Source organism: Phaenicophaeus curvirostris, chromosome 12 (assembly GCF_032191515.1).
Source record: "Phaenicophaeus curvirostris isolate KB17595 chromosome 12, BPBGC_Pcur_1.0, whole genome shotgun sequence".
Classification (NCBI taxonomy): domain Eukaryota; kingdom Metazoa; phylum Chordata; class Aves; order Cuculiformes; family Cuculidae; genus Phaenicophaeus; species Phaenicophaeus curvirostris.
In genome coordinates this window covers 3,469,889-3,492,213 of record NC_091403.1, presented here as the reverse complement: position 1 = coordinate 3,492,213, position 22,325 = coordinate 3,469,889, and the positions used below count along the sequence as shown (strand labels likewise).

General features: G+C 41.7%; 1 protein-coding gene across 3 annotated transcripts in view; it reads right to left on the bottom strand.

The window, feature by feature from the left end:
* Nucleotides 1-20,467, bottom strand: part of RAB27A (RAB27A, member RAS oncogene family) — a 30,562-nt gene extending 10,095 nt beyond the window's left edge. The window contains exons 1-2 of one of the 3 annotated variants that reach the window (XM_069867117.1): nt 20,424-20,467; nt 10,302-10,407 (exon numbers count right to left, since the gene is read on the bottom strand). The gene's annotated coding sequence lies outside the window, so the exon portion shown is untranslated. Of the gene's footprint in view, nt 1-1,453; nt 1,580-10,301; nt 10,556-20,423 lie in introns of those variants that run through there. The other 2 variants (XM_069867116.1, XM_069867119.1) reach the window with 2 other exon arrangements.
* Nucleotides 20,468-22,325: the final 1,858 nt, after the last annotated feature.

The following is a 22,325-nucleotide window of genomic DNA, read 5'->3' as shown; positions in this document are numbered from 1 at the left end:
TATTCCTAGGGTCATTATATGATTTGGAGATTATCTGCTTGGACAAACACGCCACATCATTCTGACCACTTAAACCTCAATTCTCCGTAAGGCTGGTAACAAATAGAATTTCCCAAAGCCTGACAGAGGACTAGGAGCCCTTCAAAAGAAGGACATGAAAATGCCTTCTAAAGGATTTGCCCAGCAGGAAATTTGCTCCTGAGGCTTTTGAAATGCACACACCTTTCACTGCACCCCGTAATGTCAATCTATTATTCAAATATCACCAGGGAGTGGTGCCTGTGAAACCCTGCACAGTTAACCTATCCTTGGAGACATGCAAAGAGCTATTTTCATAGCAGTTCTAAGCCTTGTCCTCCTCCCTGTACAAATATTTAAAAAGTGATCTCCACCCTCTGCTTCCAAAACCTGCAGTTATAGGGCCCAGACACATCCAGCTCCACACAAGACAAACAATGTATGTATTCACAGTGAAGTGAAACTGCTGTGGACTTTTTTTTTTTTTTTTAAGACATGGCTCTGTTACTATAAACTCATCCCATTTTTTTGCTTTCCTATTCTGCTTTTTTTTTTTTTGTTCATTTTATATTAGTCTTTAGATCATCACACCTTCCGGTCTTCCCTTCCACGTTTCTATTCCTCTTGTATCAGAGAAGTGGGAGGTAGAAAAGGAAGAATCAGGAAAAAAATGGTTGTACAATTAGAATTCATGCGGTCACCAAAAGAAAAGAATATTAATTCCTTTTAGAATGATCATTCTCAAGTCTTCTTGAGTAGAAGTACTTCTAAGAGTAGAATATCCTCAATTAGAAAAAAAAAAAAAAAATTCAACAACAGACATGGTTTTAGCCTCCACATCAAATTTTGTCTTCTGCAAACCCCTGGGGCTTGAAGCCCACGTAGCTCTGGCTGTGCAGTTCACATACACACACATCCAGATCGTGGCTCACCAAGAAGGGATGCTCTGCAAAGCAAGTACTGCTCCTGCTCAATGGATTTCTTAGACCAAGGTACTTTTACAGTAACAGATATTATTAATATGCTCATATTTTTGCCTCCAGGACACAAATATGACAACGCTATTGTGTGATAAAACACTCAAGACCATGGCAATGCTGCTCCTGAATAAATTAAGGAAATCTTCTTGGCATGCAAGATTTCCCCTGTGCAGTATGGGGACAGCGAATATGTTTTGTGGACAAACTGGCCTTGCATAAAACATGCATAAACTCCTTTGCTGCTATAGAGCTGATGGAAGGGAAAAGGAAGGGTGAAGAAGGCAAAAAGAAACGAATACATGAAAATACAAACCCAAAAAACCCAAACAAACAAACACTGAGCTGCAAATAAAAATACATATACACACAGACAGTGTAAAATTCAGGAAATTTGACCACGCTCATAATCAGACAGTTCTCAAGCACATCAGTTTAAAGTTAAATACACCACTTACCCCAAACTCTGCTAAAGGAATAGTTAGGGCACACTGGAGATAGTACTTCTAGTAGGAGTATTTTTCTAGCACCACCTCTTTAGCACACAGCCAAGAGGCTTACGTGTCAGCTGTTTGCATTCCCGTGGATGGGTGCTCAGAGACAGAGGTGTGCCTCGTGTCTCTGTGTCGAAGGAGGGTGCTGCCCCACAGCATGGCTGGAAAGCAATCACACAGCTCAAATCTTCCACTGATTCCAGAGTAAATCTGTGCATAACCTGCCTCGGAGCAGATGTAAAAGTACCTGCTAATTCACACACACCCCCCTTAAAACGACTTCATTGTACCTAACCAGTGTTTCCACACAAAAATGTATTAACAGTGGAATATACAGATTGCAGCTGTTGAGTTCCGTTCATAGCTTCACATCCTTCTCTCTTGGGTGTGAGAAGGATACAGCAGCCTCTAATGCAAACTGTTCTTTTCTTTCTCTCTCGTACAGACTCGAGGACAATGCACTGCCCCACAGGTACCACAGTGAAAGCTGTATTTATAATACTACAGATTTCTAAAGAAGAAAAAAACAGTTCCTTGGCAAAAACTGGTTTGTAAGGTGTCATGTCTGACGTGACTTCAGATTTCTCCTCCCCCTGAACGGAGATCCAGCCCTCAACGGACAGAGGGAGCACAGTGAAGAGGTTACATCCCTTATCATCTATCATAGCAAGAGCAGACGAGTCTGTTTGAGAAGGCTCCATGTGTACGTATATATATAATTGTGCCGTATTTATAAGTACACTGTGAAAAAAGTCAATGCTATTTAGAGTGCAAGTGTTTTGCAAAAGAAGGTTTCCCCAAACACAGCTTCATCCTGAAAAAGCAGCTGAGGTTGCATGCTTAGGATTGAAGAGCTGGCACGGGCACTGCAGGAAGAAGACTGCAAATCCCACACAGACAGGAAAGAAAAACACTGCAGGCTCATCAACAGACAATGTTTAAATACAAGTACATGGTAGTAATGGATTTGTACAGGTCTGATCATTCTGCAAATGCAAGTAAATTCATAGTGTAAAAGCTTCTCAGCAGGACACTGCACAGACTTCAACAACTTTAGAAGCTCTTTTATAAACCACTTCATCTGTTACAGCAGAAGCACCAAGAAACGGTTGGACTCGATGATCCGGCGGGTCTCTTCCAACCTGGTTATTCTGTGATTCTGTGAAAGTGATCTGGACCTCAAAGGAACAGGTTCACTAATCCTGTCACACCAGCCCTCCGATCACACTGCAGCAAAGCAATAACCACATTCTTGCCTAGCGTGGGTGAAGTAGCAAACGGCCTCACCCTGCTCTAAGGCTTCACTGGCACCTTAATGCTTGCAAAACTGGTCACCATCAGGCGCTCACCAGCTCTGTCGAAACGAGGGGCAGTGTTAGACAATGTTCCTGCTTAGTTAACGCTTCATTAGAAGTGCCTTTGGCTAAAAGCTGCCAGATAAGTACAAAAGTAATATAAACACATTATGACTGCAGTTTTTATAAAATCAAGTAACTGCTATGCTGGGGGGAGTCAATAAACAAGCACTTGACAGGTGCACTGTTTTTTTTGTTCAGAAAATATATGACCTAGCTTGCTTTAATTTGGGCCAAAATGAGACTTTCTGTGAGTTCCAGGGATTTTCAGTAATATACATGTTAAGAAGGAAAATATCCTTTCTTCTCACAAATAAGAGGAAGACATTCAGTTTCTCTGAGCATTTATCTCTTCATTACTCTTTATTTGACATTTAACTGTTATGACCTTTGGTTTTCTAATGACTGACTCTTTCTCGGGAGGACCCAAGACATTTTAAGGGTGTGCAGGATACATAAAGGAGTCCGCAAAAATACATGCAAACAAAGAGGCTGTGAGGCTTTAGCTTCCAAATGCTGATGCATCTCAGCTGAAAATGCTCCAGGACACTTCGTCAGCTGTCAGCATTGCTAGAACTGCAGAGTCTGGTAGAGCAAGAACTGACAGGCACACAAAGCACTCTGAGAAATCAGCTACAATGGGAGATGCCAGGTGTAAAATCATGATCCTGCCCAGAAATGGGGCACAAAAGGGGTAAGTGAAGCAACAGGTCCAGAGATGCGAGAACCTTGCTCAAGATGCAAGAAAGCAGCAGATTCTGGATTTCATTTCCAGACAGCCAGGGGAAACTGGGCATGGAGAAGCCAGGAAAGGAAACAACAGTTAGTTTTGCAACTACAACTGCATTTCAGCATAACCAAACCAATGAACAGGAGGATGAATTTAAAATAATGGCCCAGTTATGTAAAGGATTGAAAGGCAGCATAGACCTGGAAAAAATAGAAAATAAAACCAGAGCTGTTGCAGGTGATGCTCCAACATCACCTATATGGGCGCAGTTTCAACTTATCTGCAAAAAGTACAGCACAATCTTGTTTCCTCATCAGTTTCTAACATTTTCATGCCTCCTGGTAAGAAAATACTGTAGATAAATAATGATTTGTAATTGTATCCGATGAAAACATTTGAACACCTTCAGAGGCACAAACATTTGTACCATGTGAATAAACTCCAGAGGAGACTGAGAAAAAGAAAGCAAAGAATTTTTTCATTTTGTTTTTAGACCTGCTCCATACTACTTACTCCTTCCTTAGCCATTCAATTGTTCTTCTAATGAACACAATAAACCACAATGCTTTATAAGATAACGTGCAATGCTTTTTCATAATTTATAATCAGGAAATTCAGAGTGACACCCAGCATGTCCTTGATGTAACAATTCTGACCACTCATAGCTTACCCACAGCCTAATCCGAACATCTGTCAACACATCACTGCACAATACCTGCTCTTGACAGTATCAAGGAATTACAAATTACAGTCTTACACAGATATAGAGTTTCCAACTCTTTCAATCCACCAGGATTTCACCCATAAAGCTGGTCATATTCACAGAAGAAAGGAAATACCCAGCAGTTTGCCCACCCACCCATTCAGCAACACCTGTAACTCCAGAAGGCCAAAGAGTACTCTTCCATTTCTGCCCTCAGAAAAAGCCACTGAAAGATAAAGGAAGAGATGAAAAGAATCACACAGGATCATAAGAATGGAGCATTTCTTTAAGCTCTCCAGCGGTTAGGTTTCCCTGGAGATAACAAAAATCTCCAGCAGACAGCTAGAATAAGCAGACACGTGAAAAAGCAGAATAAAGGGAAAAAGAAAAGGTAAAAGAACCTAAAAACTGTAAAAAGGAAGCACTTCCATATGTACAGTTGGAATATAACTGAAGTGACATCTCAGGGGAAATGTGCATGTACCCATGCTAAAGAAAGCATTACATTTTATTCTCTACTCATCTAACCATGTGGGCAATTCAGCAGGCAGCAATACACATCAGCCTTGCCAGGCTGTTTAAGCCCATTAAAGCGCACACTAAACAGCTACAGGAAAATATTTGCAGCCTCTCTATTATTTTTTTTTTTTTCCTCCAGGGCAGGAAAGTTCTCAGCTGCCTTGTTTTGCAGGACAGATACGTGAAATACAGATAATGCTCCTCCAAAAGGTCACACCACCAAGCTCATGAAAGATAAGGCACCTGCTGCATTTTGCCAGATTATTATCTGGCCAAAGAAATTTGCCCTGATTAGGTCAATTATAAGTCTATGGAAAATGTCAGGCAACAGGCAACCTGCAGATATCACCCAGTCACACTCAGACAAACGTGAAAGCCACAGGGAGCGGATACAAACAGTAAAATTAAGCTGCATTATTCAGCTAACAAGATGTGAGCAAGCACAGAAAGGAGTAAGGCAAGAAACAATTTCAGTACAGAATTTAATCCACCTTTTCATCCTTTGGATTGGGAAGATCTGCTTCTCTCATTTTTCATACAAGGTAAACTCCTTGCTAACGCTGTTTTTTGATTGGAAGATGCAACAGACGTTACTCTTTTTTGCAGCCGCTACCCTTCAGCATTATTGCTTTTCAATTAGTGCTTTTCCACCACTATTTATCTTCCTACTCTGATCTGTTCTTACCTGTGGTGCAAGTTACTTGATACAGTTCAATAATAAATAACAGGGGGGACACGGTATAGAGCATTTCCTACATTTTGTTGTGCCTATTTAATCCTCAGGAAGTTTAAAGTTTCCTCATTATTTAGATGACACTGAAATAGCCAAATGTTTTGAAGTCCCTCACAATTTGGTCTGTCTGCACGTGCCAAATGAAAACAGGCAAGGACAAGGATTCATAGCATTTTAGAGCAAGACTGATGCTCTGGATCACACTTGCAGCTAACAGTGAAAACATCCTGTTCCTCAGAAAACATACTGGTTATCAAAGTTATTGACTGAATAATACAACAAAATAACAACTACTTGATATTCATTTCCAATCAGCTGGAAAATCTCTATTACCTATGATTATTAGGAATGACATTAGGAATAAGAAGTTATTTGTGGGAATATTTATTCAAAAGTGTTTCTTAAATGGCAATTTCTCACCTAGCAAAAAAGGCAGAAGAAATTTATAGTTATCTGTGGGGAAAATAGTGTCAGTTGAGAAAAAGCCTGTCGAGTAACTAGGAAAGGTTATTTCTTCTACCCCTTAATTTCGAATCCAGTGCGATGGGACTTGAAATCCAGGGAACAGTCAAAGATGCTAAGCAGGTAAGTGGTACACATGGATGGAGGTGGAAGGATGTATCTAGGTTGATGAAACTGAGTCTTACAGCTAGAATTCAGCCTTCTCAAACTTTTAAAAAATTGCAAAACCTTGACAGAAGCATTCTTGCGGGTGCCAAGCTCACCGAATTTACTCCAGATCATACCGGCAGCCACTGCAATGCAGAGACAGTCAGAGCACTGCAGACTGGCAGCCTGACACTTCAAAAGAATGGAGAGATGGGTCAGTCGTGAATAATCTGTTCTTGAGAGGTCTCAAAAAGGGACTGAGCCTTTGATTTCAGAGTCTGTAACAGACACAGTCTGAGAGAGAGAGATTTTCAGCCACTACTGGGCAGGATTTTTTGGTAAACATGTCTGGAAATACTAAGCACATGTGAAGCTTTCATATTTCCTAAGTGCTATAAAAAGGTTAGAAACAGCTTGCTGGGAATACTTTAATTTAATGTGTCGATTACATCATAAAAGACCACTTCTGCCTGAAATAGAGCCAGGTGGCATTCAATAGGTCACGACCTGCTCTCTTCAGGAAGTTAACAACGTGTGACAGCAAAGCAGAAATCCTGGTCTGAGACAGCAAGACATGGTCATTTCGGAGCATGCTTACGGATCAAAAATATGACTCAAAGTCTTCAAACAAAGCAAAGCTAAAACTATAAGGTTGGGTTTCTTTTTTTTTTTTTCCTGCAAGAACTGAAAAATAAGCCCATACTTTCAGCAAGTCACTTGAACAGCTCCAGAACTGCAACCTGTATTAACACTGTCCAAGCTTTCTACTGAGGTTCTGCAGTCTGCCAAAATATTCAGAGTGCTTTGGCAAATGCTATCCTAGCCCAGCTTCTTTTCTAGAGCCACAGGGAAGGGATAATGCAAAAGAAGCACCAATTAAGCAGGCTAAACTGCACAACACAAAGATTCCATTCAAAAAGCCAGCTGGTTTTCAACCTGAGTTACCACCACTATTTATCTTCCTACTCTGATCAGAATCCCATATTACAGCATGAATCATAATTAAATCTTAAACGGCTCAGACAAAGAGCACAGCGAACCAGACTTTCTTACACTAATCCTTGTCATGGAGGCAGGCAAGGAAAACAAAAAGAATCACAAGTCCAATGGTACTATTTATTTTATAATACTTATTCCCAGATGGAGAGAGGGACCCAAGACGGCTGCAGAGCAACAGCCCTGGGTGAACCTGGCAGCTGTGTCCAGCTTTTCATGCTGCAGATGCCCTCCTGCAGAATTCTTCCTTAACATTTCAGGTATACGTACAGTATCCTCAGGTTTCCCATTAACCAACCCACAATAACAGATAATTTACTACCTCTCCCCCAAGAAGCCTTCAATTAAAATTATTATTCAGAATGTTTCTGTTATGGCTAAGAAATGGCTCAGCAGCGAGCTTACAGAACAGCCACCTCTATAACCCAAGCTCCAGAAAAAATATACAAAGTTAGTCTAAGAAAATAAATTGCCAGCCAGACTAATTAACCCCAGCAGTGCAAGTTCCATAGAGAAAACTGGATCAAGGAAATGCATATGTAGTTTTCATACCACAGAGGATCCAGACTGTTTTCTTAACTCAATGCTAAACTTTGCATACTTTGAAGAATCCAAAAATCTCACACAAACTGACCAATCAACTTCATATGACTATTTGCAATTTTTTACATTCCACATCATGAGTGAGAAAGGCATCAAACCTCTGAAATGAAAAACAGCATATAAAGGGTGAGTAGATATGAAAGAATCTTTTCAGCTATGCGCTGCTGTGCCCAAGTCACAAGAAACTGGGAGTATGCAACGGCCCTGTCCACCAAGAGCTGCAATTTGAAAAGACTAATTAAAGCAGGCACTTCTGTTTCATCTTCTACTAAAAGAGACTGACTTTGGCTTGCAGTGTTTGGTTTGATTTTGAACCAATGCATATGATTTCCTGTAGAAGGAAATAAAAATCCAGTAATGAGATTCCAGTAAAAACAAATTCAGTACATGAAAGAAGAAAATCCTCATTAGCACTAATCAGTACAGCTGCAGTGCCCATGGTGGAGCTATGCTAACGTACGCGCTCCCAGGGAATTCCCACCTCACCAAGATTCCAGTTCTGCTTCTGTTTATACCAACAGTTGCACTACAATGCATCAGAACTCAATCTCTGTAATGCAACTTTATCCCTATGACACAGCATTTAAACAAAACTCAGATGCAGACACTGTATTACTTCCTAGTTAGGAAGCCAAACATTTCAGACCAAAAGTTACTCTTAACTTTTTCTCCTTAAAAAGTTACTTCTGCTTCCCTTTGACTACAGCTTATTTCCCTCATTCCACTAGGTTATGTGCCTCATCTTTTCCCATTAACTACTACTAACATTTCTTTAATTCATTCTTTAAATTTGTATAGTTCCAGAATTTTTGTTGGTCCTCTTTTTCCCTATTTCTCTGATGCCACTCTTAGTGACACTTTTAAAGAATTCCAGATTAATTAGATTCCTAGTTTGTCTTTACCAGGCTTAATTCTAAGGATGTTTTGTCTTAGAGAGAGTTGTAAATGAAGGAGATGCTGGGAAAAAGCAAGTATACCAAAATCCACTAGGAATACGGAGAGAGAAAAGGGGGACAGCACCACATCCTAGAATACTGGTTTGCTTTACACACCAGAATCTCAACATTATCAAAATTTAATCCTGAAATAACTTAGGCTATTAGAAATCACTACCCTAAAATGTGCTAGAAATTGTTTCTGTAACACACATTCAAAATGCAGGTGTAATGCAATAATTGAAAGGTGTTACATAACAGTAAATTACAATGAAGCAACTGTGACAACCAATCCTTCCAGTACAGAAAAAAAACACCAAGTCAAGCATTAACATTTACAGAAGTCCTTCCTCCCAATTATTTTAGATAATCTTTTTCATACACTGAGGATGTCCGTAAGGAAACAGCAAAAGAACATATTTATTTAAACTACATTAGTGAATATGTCACTTCTTTCCCATACACACAAGTCAAGGGGTGATGATCGGGACTAGAAAAATCATCTTAAGAAATTCTGTGCTAGACATTGATTATTAAAACCCTGGGAAAGCCTTGTGACCTTCCCACATAAGCGGAGGAGAACACTGTTTTCTGTTCTTTGAACAGCTCCTCCCTGGTTATTTACAAAAAATGGAGCTCTGGTTGATGATTAGAAAAACACCAGCAAATACCTGGGCCAGAAAGGACATCTGATTACAAATTCATGCTTGGGCTCTCAAGGAATGGCTAGTCAGATGGGCACATACATTTTGAGTTTCCTCCAGAGTAACAACATCCCACTTCCACACCGCCTTTACCATGATTAATTTTAGAACTGAAACCATTACTATATGCCTCAACGAGTAACATCGACTAGATGAGCTCTCATGGTTCTGCGGAGTCACATTTCTTTTGATGATTAAGAATAACAGACTGTGTAACACACCATTTTTATTCTTTTTTTGTCCTCAATATGTGTAGCGTACATGAGAATTAACATATTGATGCATAACCCGGTTAAAAACCCACCATTCTAAAGGACTGTTTTATTAATTTTATATGTTAATGAGAACAGGAATAAATGGAGGGAGAAAGTTCAAGAAGGAGAACATTTAAAAACACTGAGTTACTTTGTTTCGCATTATGGAATGTTATTTGCGCAGTCACTTTACTATAAAAGGTTGAATTCCACCTTCTGACTGTAGAACAAGTTTGACTTTAAACAGAAGGAAATGTAGGCTGATTACTTGAGACTAGAAAGGGCATCTTATGGTTACCAAATCCAGACACTTGATTATAAACTTACCCAGGTTTATCTTTAAATCTGACTTTTTTTTTTTTTTTTGTGAAAATCAACAGCCAAAGATGTACCAAAGAGCCTCAGTTTTGTCAAGTAAGCCCAAAGCCTGTCTTACATAAGCCAGGATATTTCCCAGTTTTACATTTACTTTTCCCTCTGGAACACGAGGATGCAGCAATGCTGAACTGCCTCCCAAATTCAAAATATTTCAGGCCGTTTGTCAGAAGTACAGCGACATTGTTTCAAAGCTCTTAAGGGAGGAAAAGCTGGCATACAACAACTGTCAGCTCAAGGAAAATAACGTAATAAATTCTATGACAATGAACAAAAAAGAGAAAGTGTTCACATACCTACGGTTACCAGCTGCAAATGGATCTGTAGTTTTCCAAGGGTACTTCAGTGACAACTTTCGGATCTCTTGAATACCATAGTCATGCAAAAAGAGCTGTTTCTCATCTACAGGTAGTGTCGGCAGAGAAAGAAAACAAAAACAAAACAGCGTAGTTCAGAATAATAGCTTGAAAATTCACAGCCGCCAATCTGCCGGCCCCACACAGCACCCTAATTACACTCAGCTGCTTGTCATGTGGTCTTGGTGCCCGATCAAGTGATCTCTTTTCCTCCTTTTGAAACTAAGCAACACGGTTAACTAGACCTCCCTAAACCAGGTAACAAACACTGACGCTTTGCTTTAACTAGTGACCCTCCCCCTTCTTGCCACAGGGAGAGGAAGTTGCAGTATGTCGCATTACGGAAAAATAGAACAAAATACAGCAAAACACAGTAGTCCAACGAAACACAGCGAGCACTAAATGCTCACAAAGCCTAACAGAGAATTCCAGTTTTGAGCCTCATTTTATTTTATGCCCTTACAGATGGCAGGAAAAAAAGTCACTGGCAACAAAATTGGCAAAGACATCTGAGTTGAGACCACATGAGAAGGAGCTGGAAGGATCTGGGTGGCAGTGGCAGCAGTCCCGCGGCTTTGTGGGCACCCACTTCCAGCCCTTTCTGCTGAACCACTTCAGATGGCAACAAGCTCCAACAAGAGCAGAGCTAAGATGCTGCCAGAAACTTTCTGAGCCACTGCAGCTAAATCTGCTGCCACCCAAAGCATTTCAAGGAAATAAAGTTACTCATAGGAATGGTTGGACTCGATGATCCGATGGGTCTCTTCCAGCCTGGTTATTCTATGATTCTATGATTCTATGATTCATTTAACATGCAAACTAACTCTCCCTCAACAAGTCCATCCATGGGTGCCTGTGAACACAGACATCCAGCAAGCAAGATTCACACGTCTGATCACTTTGCAGCAGTGGTGTCAGCACCAAGGCACTCGCTGGATGGAGGTCTCTGCACTGGGTCCAAGGGATGAGAGAAGAACTCCACGGCCGCCTGCAGTCGCTGTGAGGCCTCGTCCACTCTCCAAAACGCCCTTGGCATTACAGAAGCTAACAGCAGGATCCAGAAAGGCGTGGCCAAAGCGAGTTTTGCACTCAATATTTAAGATTTAGCAGACGTGAGCTTTTACAGATGACGGGTCAGCTTGCACAAACCTTTATTGTCTCAGTTTCTTTCCTCAATGGTATTTCAAGAGCAAAGAAGTAAGAAAAGAAGTTAAGGTTTCTAAGATCACTCTTCAATCTTCCATTTAAGAAATGCTGCAGATAGCCTGCTATAACATTTAATGCATCCTTAAAGCATTTGCCTACCAGTAAGAAAACAACTCCACAAGCTCCTTAATTCACTTGTATCAGCTATCTCACCTGCTTTTCTGCAAACCAAGGCAATTTTTATTGCACCTTCCCCAGCGAATATCCAAATTCTGGTATACAGAGCTGGCAAACAACTCTCTGTAGTGGAAGATGTCTTCATGCCCTACCTTAATATTTTTCAAGATTTAACTAAAACCAATTTCTTTCACATTTTATTACAGGCTGTAATTTTTAAAGCTCTACCCATTCTTGGCTCATTCCAACCTTTCACCACAATTTCAGAAGAACAGAGGAGTCCCTTTTTTTGCTCCCACACGCAATAAAAAAGTTTGTGTTCAACTTTCAGTAGTGTGAACAGTTTCAACCTTTAACTGCTTCCCTGATCGATCCCATCACGTTTGCTTAGTGTGAGGAAATACTCAGACCACAAGCACCCAAGAACTTCTGGTAATTGCTCCTGAGTGCAGAAGGAGGAACGGGGTAAGAAGGGTTGACAGACAAAGCAACAAGACTTTTGCCATGTTGCAAACAGCCATGGGGGGCGGCTGCACACACGGAACGCAGCCTGCCTGGGAGGCTCAGCCAGCAAGGCAAACCTTTTCCACACCACATGATTTGTGCCATCTTCAAGGGGGAGGCAAGTCCTAATTTGCAGACTTCAGCTTTTGATTATAGGACAGAAAAAGGCTTCTTAACTTTCCTCCTACCAACCTGGTGTGAGCAATACCAACCAATTTCCTCTTCCCCCTTCCAGGAAAGGGTTTCGTTCAAAACAGTAAGACTTTGCTAGGAAGCTACAGCTGCACTAAAGCTCATCTTCTGAGGGTGAAGTTACACTGATCTCAAACTACAGAGTTACCACCAAAACAGATGTCTTGAGTTTACAAACTCGGAGGACATCAATGTTTGGTTATTTGAAGTGTCTGGTTTGGAGGACATCAATGTTGGGTTATTAAAGTATCTGGTTTGGAGGACATCAATGTTGGGTTATTAAAGTATCTGGTTTGGAGGACATCAATGTTGGGTTATTTGAAGTATCTGGTTTTAAATAAGCACATTTGCAGTGTTTCAGCAAATGCTGCACAAACAGCTGAACCAACCCTGCAGCGCTGGGAGGAAGCGCACGCGAATGGTACAGCAGCAGCTGGAACAGGAACCCCTGCAGCCAGCCCAAGGTGAGCCTTCCTCTCGCCTCTGCCCACATCTCAGGGGCTGTAAGAGCCTCCACAGTTTTTTATGTAGGGGATCAAAATTACACAAGGTAAGTCCTAAAACCGTGAAATGTAGTTTTGAAGCTACAGGTCTACAAAGTCAGACAGGCCCACCTAGTTAGTTATTACATCTTCTCACCATTTTTATGAACAGGTTTTATCAACAGGATGTATGAGCAAGATAACCTGAATGCGTGGAATTCACGGCCTTCTTGTAAAAATGATCTATGCTATACAGGCCTAGGAATTTAGGAGGAAATTTGAGGAGGGTCAAACACAGCAAGGAGCATTCTTCATCACAAGCATCGCAACGTAGAATCATCATAGAATAGTTAGGGTCGGAAAGGACCTTAAAGATCATCTAGTTCCAACCCCCTGCTACAAGCAGGGACATCCCACGAGATCAGGTTCCATCCAACCTGGCCTTGAACACCTCCAGGTATGGGGCATCCACAGCTTCCCATGGCAACCTATTCCAGTGTCTCACCACCCTCAAGGTGAAGAAATTCTTTCTAATGTCTAGTTTAAACCTGCCTAAAATCTAAATATTGGCCTTTGTATGTTCCATGCTCTTGAAAAAACCTACAAGTATCTGAACTTCCCTGTAGCAGGTGCTTCCCCTAGAAGGAAATGCTGGATTGTAACCTGTCTGACCACGGTTCTTGCAGGAATTAAGACATCCACCACTGGAGACAGACACAGGGGAAGAAGAGGATCTAGCAACAGGCCATTTCAGATAATGCTTCAGAACAAATCATCTGTTTTCAAAGCCAAAAGCTGTGAAGTTGCCTAACAGCCGGGCCAACTGCCTCCACAATCCCCACTCCCCGATGACCCAATTCCACTCGAGGTCTCCCCTCCAGCACTCTGACCAGTTAGTGGCTTTTCCCAACACACACTAAAAAGTCACCATGCCCTTTACCAACACCGTAGTTTTCACACATGCATTCAACAGGTGACCTGCAAGACCACGGAATGAAAACCAACCAGCAGGCAGCCAAGGGTAATGTTATTTGTTGGCGTCCACAAATCTTATCAGTGCCACAAAACCTCTGCTGGCAAAAAGGAAACTTAAAAAAAATGTAAGAGGGGGGGAAAAGCAGCCACCGGAGCACAGTGCCTAGGAACTGATCAGATATATGGTGGCAAACTTCAAGAAATGCCATAGTACATGCTATACAGCAATCATTTCACAATTTTACCTCACAAAACACAAAAAAAGGAGATGAGAAAAAAAGTGAATGAGAAAAATATTAATATATTAATTGGTACAGGCAGATTCCTACAATTGTAAAACAGAATTACAGTTGTTTCCTTGGAAGAAAGTCAGCTTCTCATGAAAAGACACAGTGGAAAAAAATTAGAAGGGCTGATGGGATTCACTGCAAAGAAAAATTGACCAACTGTCATGAGAATGAGCTCACTACTTACTGCTGCAGCAGTCTGTAAATGCAGTAACATGCCAATACCTCAAGACAGAACTAAAAAGACCTGAAAGGAGGAGACAAAATCCTTTATATTGATTTTTTTCTGCTTTCCTCTCACCAATATTCTTCCAAGAAAAGAAGAAAGAAAACACAACCCACACTCAGAAGATCACAAATGTAATAACTGAACAGCGTCAACTCATGAAATACCCATTCGGTGATTAAAATGAAAGTAGGTCAGGCAGGAATTTCTGCTACCCAAAAGGCACATCTGCTCAAGTAATAGTAATACTATAGATTAAAGTAAAACTTCCATGTTCTGTTCTCACAAGACAGGCTTGAGATGACTGACTTCCAAGAGTTATCAGGATCTCTTCAAGGATAGAAAAAAGTTAACACTAAATTAATTGACATATTAAAAGCATCCATTTTGGTTTTATGGAACATCATGCTGCATAAAGACAGGAATCCTTCCCAGCAACTGAGCACTCAACATCGGCACTTTGGAAAACTTCAAATCTAACTCTGTCACCTTTTTCACAAGTAAAAACATAAAAAATTGCCTCCTGAAAGAAAATTTCTTTATATTTGAAGATCCTATTAGTATCTCAGAAAAGACTAGCAGAATTGTCCCAAACAAGGAGATCTCATGATATGTCAATTCTACCAAATTACAAGCTCTCACAGGTCTTCCAAAGCCTGCTCTTCAGCTTCTACTGACAGGATCTCAGGCCCTGTGCTGGGCACTGGGCGCAATATCCAAACTGACCATCCTAGAAAATTACAAAAAAAAGATCTATAGTCACCTCTTCTACTTCATAGCTAAGGAACATTAAAAGAAACCTCCAACTTAGGGCTACATTTATGAAAACTAAAATTATGAGAGCTTTGCTATCAAATTCCTAAGAAATACAATCCATTTCAGACAGTACCATCTTCAGACTTGGATGACACCATGTCTGTACGGAGATGTCTATCCTGGCACCACTCTAACGCAAGAAAGAATATGGAAAAATTAAGTATAGCCAGACAGTTTATGCCCTGTCAAGTTGAATCATGGTTGGAGGTGAATGTCAGTGAAGCATGTGCTGTCGCAGGCACGAGATCTTAAAGTGCTGGCTGAGAAACACTCTGTCACAAACGGATGATACCAGCAGAACCAGAACCCAACCCAATATTGGTGTTTTGGGTCCCATTCAGTCATGCACAAAGTTTGGTTTGGAACCAAACAAGTGGGAGGAGGAGAATTATTATTAATATTTGTGATTAGAAAAACCAAAACAATCCCCTAGCCAATTTTTTGCTATAATCCACATTCCAAATAATAGCTAGGCTTCAAAGTTGACTTGGAAAGCACAACCCATTGGCAGTAACTAGGACGGCAACTCATCTCTCACGCAAACATTGCATAAAACAGTTCCACAGAACAAGCAACTCCCACAACTGCTAGCTTTGATACCCTGAAGTTTTCAAAATGCATCACTCCACATTAGTCATGTAATTATCAGCTGGGATCTGCAGAAGGAATGCAATTTCCTTCAGCAACTACTAATATGAAACATTATGCTTGCAAGACTGGTGAAGACAGAAGAAAATCTTTAAAATTGTGATTTTTATCATAAAAATAAAAATTTCTTTTCCTCTTACCCAACACAAATGCTTTATTAGCCCTTATCACTTACAGCAGCCTTCAGTCTAGTCCAAATATTCCTGTTCCTCAAGGATGTTATTAGAAAGAATTGTTTTATTTCTCTTCAGTTCACAGATCAACCTTTTTCCTCTTAGCTCTTTGACTTGGCAGCTAAACGGAAAGGCCCTCGGAGTAAAACTTGGTTGACTTTGGAGAGCACATGCTGTTCACTCTGCTGGTGGTAGAGCAGCTACCGTGACAGCACTGCCATTTCGAAGCATTTAATTAGGAATGGCTTTAAAACAGGAGCTCCTCTGCAAGAGAACCTTCACCACTTCCTAATGACATATGCTGCCATGCGGGTTAATGTGCTTAACAGACATACTCTAAAAATGGTGCATCAATTGTTTTCAATTTTGTTTTGTGTCCTGCTGTTTCTAACTCAAACCTGAAAGGTGCTTACATACCTGAAAGCTCACCTACCCTTCCCAACAACATACACCGGTCTAATAAAAGGCATTACTCCTACTTGTGGAGTCACCTTACCTGAAAAAAAAAAAAACCCACCAAATCTTAAGTAATATTTAACTATTTTTCTATTTATTCCTTTATCCGTTTATCACCTTTTCAGCTGAGAGCTGTACACACAAGCAATAAGACGGCAGCTGCAAAACTGCAATCACAAACCCCAGAATCAAGTCGGAATCAGCTACGTGATTTGTGTAAACCCCATCCAGTGTTTTATTTGCATATAAAATACTTCAGCTACGTATACTCCTTACAGCCCTTTCGTTCACATCTCCTCTATACAATCACTGCAGAAGTGTAGAGTGATTTTCAAAAATACTATTAAGTGCCCACAAACTTAATTTAAAAACACTGCTCTCCACCTACCAACTCCTTTATCCACTGCAAACTACAAATCTGTAGAAAAGCTGTGCTCCTACTAAGTTTGTATCTTCACTGCTGCCTCCTGCCCCTTTCCTACCTTACTACCAGTCTTCACTTTGTCTTCCAGAAGTGTCTTTATCAAACATGGCTTAGTCTTACCCATTTCACCAGTAAAAGTATCAGATGTTAAGTAAGGGAAGCATTACAGGAAATGAGTTTGCAAACTCAGAAAAATAGCACTGTCTTGGTTTATACTCTGATACTGTCTTCAGACCTGTAAAAGCAGGGACATCTGGGTTTTCATTTTTTCCCTGCAGTACTTTAAAATACTGAAGAACTTGTCAGATCAGCTACTACATGCTGGCCAGTACGCGAAAAGGATTCCAGCGCTGGGTACTATGCAAAACCACCATGTGCATATCAGAGTATTTTCAACCCCTTGAAGCCACAGCAACATCACAAGAAAAAGTTGTGCAGGTTCTATGTCATATTTTAATCCGTATGCCACAACTTGGTCCTCAGAGCTTATTAGATTGGAAAATAAATCACAGACATTGAGACTGCTTATTACAATAATCAAAAGTTAGATGTATGAAAACAAAACAATATAAAGATGTTCCAGGAAAGAAATTAGGGGCTAGGGTTTCACATTCGCTATGCTTTTACCTCCACTGGAGATAAAAGGGTTTGATCTCAGATGATTTAATGTGGTTCAAGTTAGTCCTGCCTTCTGACGGGGATGCAGTTTTCAGACTAAGACAACCAAAAAAAAGAAACGAAGAAAAGTAATCTCATAATGAGATGCTATTCCCAGAGGAAGACAGGTTGGGAACATATTTATACAAATACCTATAAAAAGCTGCCTTTTAGATAAGTATTTCTTAAACCATGCCATACTTTAATAACTTTTTACTTACGTTTGAAGTTACTTCTATAAACATGACTATCTCCAGCATGAGTGCTACTGGCAAGACAAGCGGAGCAAAAGCAAGTCTTTGAGCGCTTAGCTATAAATATGTAAGTAACCCTTTGAAATTACTGAAGAACAAACTTAACTCTATGGAGGACCAGACAAATATGTGGAGTACAATAACACAGCTGTAATTCAGAAGAAAGTATTTGATAATTAACTATTTAAATCATGTTACGTACATTTTAAAAGCACCTTGCTGTAATTATTTGCAGAGGCACTAAGAGGGGGGAAAAAGAGTTGTCATTCCTTATACTTCATCTCCGATGCCAATTTTGCCTGTTTCTAAATTAAATCCTTCTAAGCCCTCTGTTGACCATAACAGACTCACTCAGTGATGGGATTGACCTGTAAGTCCAGGGTTACACTAAAAACTGACAGTCTAATCAATGGTCATTATGCCAGCACAGCAGATACCGGACAGTAAAAGAATCGCCAAGAATCCAAGGAAGATACGCAAGGATTACTGCTCATAATACTTGTTTCTGTAAATGACAAAAGCTAGTTAAAAAATCTTTTATCTCAACAATCTTCTCTTTGAAAGAAAAGGAAACGTGTAGCCCAGTGATAAAATGTGTTCCCATGTTAACGACAGTGATGAGATGAAAACAAACTTACAGTCTGGTTTTAGATATCTGGCTGCAGATGAGAAATTGTAATTGTACAGCGTGAGCTGTAGCACATTCCCCCACCCAAAACTCCTCTGTGCAAGAGATTAAGTAGATGTAAAATTAGAACCCTGAACAAGAAACACAGGAACATGCCGTTCTTTTTTCCATCTTTTTAACCATGCTTTTGAGACATCCTTTTAGCATTACGAATACTACTCCTACAATTACATATGAACATTCGAAATGCATATTATATGCTTTTCCTTGGCTGGAAAATACTTGGAACAGTTACAAAAGTAGTATAAGCTTGTGATAAAAAAAGTAGGGGTGAGAAGACCAGTCATAAGACTAGATTTTCAAGAAAAGGCAGGCAGAATAAATTTTAAAAACTGGTTAATGCCGCTGATGCATTTTATGTGTGGAAATCAATAAACATTTTGTAGAGTTGTAATCAAAACTACAAGTACAGAGAAACTTCACCTTGCCGATAACATCCAGCAGAACTCCAAACACGTGTATAAGTTATCATGATGAAAAATTCATAAGCATCAATCATTAAGGAAAGCACTGAAGGAGTCATACGATCAGAAAGCTCAAAATACACCTGATCTCTGAGGAGAGAGAAAATTAAAGCTGGACCGTTTTGACAGTAGTGTTCAAGTTCAGGTTGGATGGGCCTTGAGCAACCTGGTCTGGTGGGAGGTGTCTGCCTTCGGCAGGCAGTGGAACCACATGATCTTTAAGATCCTTTCCAACCCAAGCCATGCCAGGACTCTATGACTATTTATACTTTGCTAAAACTATTAACAAATACTACTTGTGAGAATCAATTCATAAGTTTGGCAGCAGCTGGTCTGTATGTTTAATTATCTCATAATATAAATCTATCTCATACCAAAACATAACATGCAAAAAATCTCCAGACACGGATGAATAACCTGAAAAAATAAACGCTTTCTTAGACTTGCAAGAATTTATTGATATGCTTAATTGTCTTGCAGAATGTAGCTATTTTAGGTCAAGAGATAACCTGCCTTAGGGCTGTGAGAATGTACTGATACGCTTAATTAACTTGTAAGATGTAGTTGTCTTAGGTCAAGAGATAACCTGAAAGGAGTCTCCAGACATGGTTGGATAACCTACAAAAATAAATATTGCTTGAGGACTTAGTTCTTTGCCTAAAAATAGTGTATATAGAACCATAGAATCACCAGGTTGGAAGAGACTCACAGGATCACTGAGTCCAACCATTCCCATCAAACACTAACCCATGTCCCTCAGCACCTCGTCCACCCGTGCCTTAAACCCCTCCAGGGAAGGTGACTCAACCCCCTCCCTGGGCAGCCTGTTCCAGTGCCCAATGACCCTTTCTGTGAAAAATTTTCTCCTAATGTCCAGCCTGAACCTCCCCTGATGGAGCTTGAGGCCATTCCCTCTCGTCCTGTCCCCTGTCACTTGGGAGAAGAGCCCAGCTCCCTCCTCTCCACAACCTCCTTTCAGGGAGTTGGAGAGAGCAATGAGGTCTCCCCTCAGCCTCCTCTTCTCCAGGCTAAACACCCCCAGCTCTCTCAGCCGTTCCTCACAAGGCCTGTTCTCCAGCCCCCTCACCAGCTTTGTTGCTCTTCTCTGGACTCGCTCCAGAGCCTCAACATCCTTCTTGTGGTGAGGGGCCCAGAACTGACCCCAGGATTCGAGGAGCGGTCACCCCAGTGCCGAGTACAGAGGGAGAAGAACCTCCCTGCCCCTGCTGGTCACGCAATTTAGTTCCCTTTAGACCCGCGATCTCGGATCAGCCCAAGCGCCGCACACCGCGCTGATCAGAGAGGAGCAGGAGACCTGTTGCTACTGAAACACGAGAGTCCAACCCTCCCCGGAGAGGCGAAACCCGCTGGCGTTCGCCGTTTGTTCGCGTCGCCTCCGTTTTAATTGCAAAGAACGACACCCCCCACCCCCCCACACCCTCCTCGACCCGGTCCCCGCGGCGCAGAGCCCCGGCCTCCCCCGTTCGCCTCACCCGCTGCCTCAGCCTCGCTCTGGCCGGTCGGGCCTTCCCGGCGGCGGCCGCATCACTTCCCGTGGTGCCGGGGGCGGGACCGGGGCGGGGGAAGGGCCCGCGGGGCGAGGCCGCGGCTGCCGCAGCGGAGCCCTCACGGCCCCGACCCACCTCACCCTGAACCTTTCCGCCTTTCCCACCTTTGCCTCCCGTTTTCTTCGGGGAAAAACTATTGCAGAAACAGACGGACTGAGCGGTGCTGGAGTGTTTGGGCTGAGAAACATCAACGTGCGCCCACAGCCCGCAAGGCCAACCGTGTCCTGGGCTGCATCAAAGCAGCGCGGCCAGCAGGGAGGGAGGGGATTCTGCCCCTCTGCTCCTCTCCGGGGAGACCTCACCTGGAGTCCTGTGTCCAGCTCTGGAATCCTCAACATAAGAAGGACATGGAGCTGTTGGAATGGGCCCAGAGGAGGCTTCAAGGATGATCCAAGGGCTGGAGCAGCTCCCATAAGAGAAAAAGGCTGAAAGAGTTGAGGTTGTTCAGCCTGGAGGAGAGAAGGCTCCGAGGAGACCTTAGAGCGACCTCCCAGTACCTGAAGGGGCTCTAGGAAAGCTGGGGAGGGACTGGTTACAAAGGCTTGTGGTGACAGGACGAGGGGCAATGGGGCTTCGTTAGACTAGACATAAGGAGGAATTTCTTCACCATGAGGCCCAGGTTGCCCAGGGAAGCTGTGGCTGCCCCATCCCTGGAGGGGCTCAAGGCCAGGTTGGATGGAGCCCTGGGCAGCCTGGTCTGCTGGGAGGTGTCCCCCCATGACAGGGGGGTTGGAACTGGATGATCTTTAAGGTCCCTTCCAACCCAAACTATTCTATGATTCTATGACCTTTCTTATAAGCCCCCTTTAAGTATTAAAAGGCTGTAATAATGACCTGTCAATGTTCGTGAAGCAAAACAGGAAGGAAAAATACTGGCGCCAGCTTGATGCCTGCTGATACAAGTAGCTACTGTTACAAAGTGGAGTATTTTTGATTAAGGCTAAACTTTCATCTAAGTCATTTTATTTTTTGGAAGTCAGACAGAATGTCCCTCTGATTGCATGTTTTCTTTCAAGCAGTGTTTTTTCCACTGTTCATTCTTTGAAGATGATAACATCTTGTGTTCAGCCTGATCTGTGCAGAACAGATGTGGTTTTTTCTGTAATCAACTCTGTTTGCAGTCTCTGTCTAGCATGCAAGGTCAAGCAGATCTGGAGCCAACTCCAAATCTACAGGACTGCTGCAAAGTTCATAATAACATTAAAATTAGACCTTGGAAAGTAATAGAATATATAGATTTCTGGGAAAATATGCATGTAAGTGGGGAACCTGTTCTGTAACCAGCTTTTGTCTCACTGCACACAAATGATAGAAATCGCTCCCTCACGTTGCCCAAGCCTCAGAAAGGATGCTCGCTTTCTAGAACTCCAAAATGAGTCCTTAAGAGTTATTTGCCAGTGTTTTCAATATCACCACAACTGTGGATCCAAGTGAGCTGACCCTGCTGCTACCCTCCCTTGGATAACTTTCTCTTTGCTCCCTCTACAGCTGCTCAACAAACCCACTTTCAGTCCAGCAGTCTCAGGAACTCAGAAAGCAGCCTTAAGCCCAGCCACATTAATAACCCTTTCTGTCTGCTGTTCAGACACCCTCCGTCTCAAGAGTTTTTTAAATCCACTGCCATCCTTAATGGCCAAACTTCCAGCAATTGTTCTTGCGAAGCACCTATCTAGATTTCAGTCACGCCTTTTTAAAATAGACTTTTCAATATATAACAGTCTTGTAAGCAAAGGAAGCTGCTGGAGTCACTGTTGCAGCTCAGTGTTCGCACTTGTGAGAATTAATTTATAAGCTTTGCTGCAGCTGGTTTGTATGTTTAATTATCTC